Below are 4118 nucleotides of genomic sequence, written 5' to 3'. Positions count from 1 at the left end.
CATGAACTTAAAATCCACCAAATGGATGTAAAGACAGCCTTCTTAAATGGAGAGTTAGAGGAAGAAATTTACATGGAACAACCTGAAGGGTTTATAGTTCCTGGTAAAGAAAAGAAAGTGTGCAGACTTGTGAAGTCACTTTATGGACTCAAGCAAGCACCCAAACAATGACATGTTAAATTTGATCAAATAATGTTGGCAAATGGATTCAAGATTAACAAATGTGATAAATGTGTTTACATTAAAAATGTTATGAATCATGAAGTCATTGTTTGTTTGTATGTTGATGACATGTTAATAATGAGTAAAGAAATTGACGATATAAATGCTACTAAGCGCAAGTTGTCCAGCAAGTTCAATATGAAAGACTTAGGAGTTGCTGATTTGATCTTAGGGGTCAGGATTATCAAAAATCCCCAGGGACTAGCATTATCTCAATCTCATTATGTTGAAAAAGTATTGGATAAGTTCAATTACTTGAATTTCAATGTAGTCAAAACTCCAATTGAGTTAAGTTGTACATTTAAAAAGAATGAAGGTCAAAGTGACTCTCAATTGGAATATGTCAGAGTGTGGGGATGTTTGATGTATATTATGAATTGCATGCGACCATATATAGCATGTGCTATTAGTAAACTGAGTCGGTACACTAGTAATCCGAATCAAACTCACTGGATGGCTATGAAACGTGTGTTGGGTTATCTAAAATGGACACAACATTATGCTTTGCATTATAATAAATATCCTGTTGTGATTGAAGGATATAGTGATGTAAATTAGATCATCGGGTCAAATGATGTAAAATCCACGAGTGGTTATGTATTCATACTTGGTGGAGGAGCTGTCTCTTGGAAATCTTCCAAACAGACATGTATTGCTCGCTCCACAATAGAATCTGAATTCATTGCTTTGGATAAGGCTGGTGAAGAATCGAAATGGCTCCGGAATTTCCTAGAGGATATTCCATTCTGGCCCAAACCTGTTGGACCAATTTGCATACATTGCGATAGTCAAGCAGCAATAGGTATGGCAGGGAGCGTTATGTACAACGGAAAGTCTCGTCATATATGAGGTAGACATAACACCGTAAGACAACTGCTCTCTAGTGGAATTATCACAATTGACTATGTAAAGTCAAGCGATAATGTGTCAGATCTACTAACGAAAGGCCTAGTGAGAGAGGCAGTTGAAAGATCATCTAAGGGAATGGGTTTACGGCTTAGGACAAGTCAGCATGACGGTAACTCTGTTTAGCAGACTGGAGATCCCAAGAGCTAGATTCAAGGAGAAAACCAAAGTTGTGGCTGACGGTTCGACATTGTCAATTAACTCAATTCATTCTCATGATGAAGACAATGTTCAGGAAAAGGTTAAGACTCTAAGGCTTGTTAATGAGGTAATAAAGCTTAAAGTATTTAATGATTTGCTAAGTTTGGTAGATTTGACCAAATAGTGTATCTACGAGATGACACGGTTAGAAATCACCCATGTGAGTGTGAAGTGGAAGCTGCTTCAAAGAGAATTTTATGTCAAAAGTCTATTCTCTATACACTCATGAAACTAGGAGGTGTTCATGGCTGAAACGAACACAACCGTAAGAATCATAAACAGTAAAGGGTTAATTATGTGACATATGGTTGTCTAGGTATACACCAAAGTTCGACGGTTCAAAGATATCATATCTACCGATTGACCGAGTATATCCGACATATGTTCACTATGGAAAGTCCAAGGGGAAACCTACTTATCCAGATGCAATTACTCCTTACTTTTAAAGTACACAATTGTCCATGCATTCCTATGTTATAACTATTCCCCATCAATGTGGGGGATTGTTGGGTATGTAGCAAGAATTGATGGGAAATAGAGGGAAGGAGAGGAATTTGAAAAGTTTAGAACTTGAAAAGTCCTCTAATGCTTTAATTAAAAAGACAATAGTCCCTCATCGGTAATGGAAATGAAAATAGGAGAGTTTAAATAAATAAACACTCCTATTAATTATTAAAAGGGTTGGAAAGAGGGACCCACCTCGCTCCGTCGTCGCTCACTCGCTCGCTACGGCTTTAGCTTTTGCTTTGGCTTTGACAAATGATCGATCGAGAGATAATTCTTTGAACAAATTTATTTTAATTATTTATTTAATTAATTTAATGGCCAAAAATTATTTTCAATTAATTAGTTGATAACAGAAGTTAATCGAAATGTTTTCAACTTTTTAGTTAACCCGACCCGACTCGGATCTGCGCGCGTGACCCGTTTTAAATTCCGTTATATTTAAAAATTCCCGCCATGACTGTTCTGAAAGATTGGAACTTTCAGGAACAGTCAACACCATTTGAAAGTTTGCAACCTTCCATTAATGGTCGTGTCAATTCTGAAAGGGTTGCAACCTTTCAGAATATATTCTTCTTGCCTATAAATATCATCCTGTGTTCAGAATATTTCCCTACTAATTTTCTGATCTTCCTTCTTCTTGAAAACACATATTTCTTCGTGTACTTTCCTGCTGTGGATTGATTCGCTGACAGTAGAGTTTTTGGTATCTATACTCTACTGATTAAGATCATTTTACCCTAGGAGGTTATATTCCAAATCAAACCTCGGATACTAGAGGGGAATGATTTCCTTAAGGGAACACTGTGAATTCAGTGGACTTGATTTTCTTCCTAAATTATCAAAAAGGATATTCCAGATTCTGGTAAGTTTTACAAATTCATTTATTTTTTACAAATAAATTTCTATTCATCTTATTTACTGGTCCTAAAAATCTCAGTTACTTCGTGTTTCTGATTGATTTATTACAACCAGTAATTTCTGATTTTCATAACACAGATTGGCAACATTTGCTGCCCCATCTGGCAAAAGTACAAAAAATTGGTGCACAGTTTCCAACAGTGGTAGAAGTCACAAACGCGCCAGAAACCTCAGTCAATGGAATTGTTTTACGTACTTTGACCTTTCTATATAAACAAAGCATCCCCATATTCACAATCATTTTTCACAACTTGAAAAGTGCACCTCAAACACTCTTGCAAAGAGTAAAAAATTGAAGAAAAGAAATAATTCAAAGAACAACTCAAGTAAAGGTGTTATTGTGTAGGTATTTTAGAAGTATTTCTTTCGATTTGAAATTGTAATCTGGTCCTAATCTATAAAGGATTCAGTTTGTTTCGGTCAGAGAATTCTAGATTAGTTAAGTTCGACTAATTTAGTGGACAACCTGTATGTTGCTTAAAAAAGTCTAAATCGTCAGTAGATTGGTGATTTAGCGGACAACCTGTGTATTGCTTAGTAAAATCCTAAGTTGTGTAGTTGTGATATCTTAGTGGGAAGAGTCATATTTTCTTAGGTTCCTGAAGCAATAGAGTTATTGCTTGATTGTGAGATTAACAACTTTTTCTCACTCTTTTGTAACCAGTTTACTTTTGCTTGTGATGATTAGTGAAATGGTTTGAAATCCTGTACAACAGTTCATGATTTTACTCCATTGAGCAAGGAGGTTTCCACGTAAATTGATTGTGTTGACACTTACTTTAAATATGTCAAGGAACCTGATCCATTAGCTGATAGTAAACGCACAAATTCTAAAAATATTTTTTAATCAAACATGTCCTAATGATCACCTTATTTGAAATGTAAAGATTGGATCATTAGTGTTCTAGTCAGATAATAGATACTATAGATAAAAAAATACAAATAATAATATAAGAGAAAAAAAAAAGTGGTAGTGAGAACAATGTTTAAAACTTTGAAAAGGTCCTAGATGGGCGCCTGCATATCGCCGGCTACAGGCAATTTTTAAAAAAACGTATCTTTGAAAAATTATTTATAAATATTATAACTAAACATAACTTTATCTTTGATTTTAAAACTCTTAAATAAAGTGACAAAGTATTTATAATAACATGTACTTGTAAATGAGAAGATTTAGTGGAGGTTTAGATTGTTTTATTTTTGTGACCTTTTAAGCTATTTGTTATTTTTGTTTTGGTAATTCAAAAAAGTGAAATAAAAAAAAAGTCAAAAGTTTGGTGCCCCAAAATTATACATAACTTTTAGATCTTTTTTTTTACTTTTAAATCACTTTTAAAAAACTCATCCAAACACTGCCTTAATTT

This window comes from Solanum lycopersicum, chromosome 3 (genome assembly GCF_036512215.1).
Source record: "Solanum lycopersicum chromosome 3, SLM_r2.1".
Classification (NCBI taxonomy): domain Eukaryota; kingdom Viridiplantae; phylum Streptophyta; class Magnoliopsida; order Solanales; family Solanaceae; genus Solanum; species Solanum lycopersicum.
The sequence above is the reverse complement of the archived record's forward strand: the minus strand, read 5'-3'. Positions refer to the sequence as shown.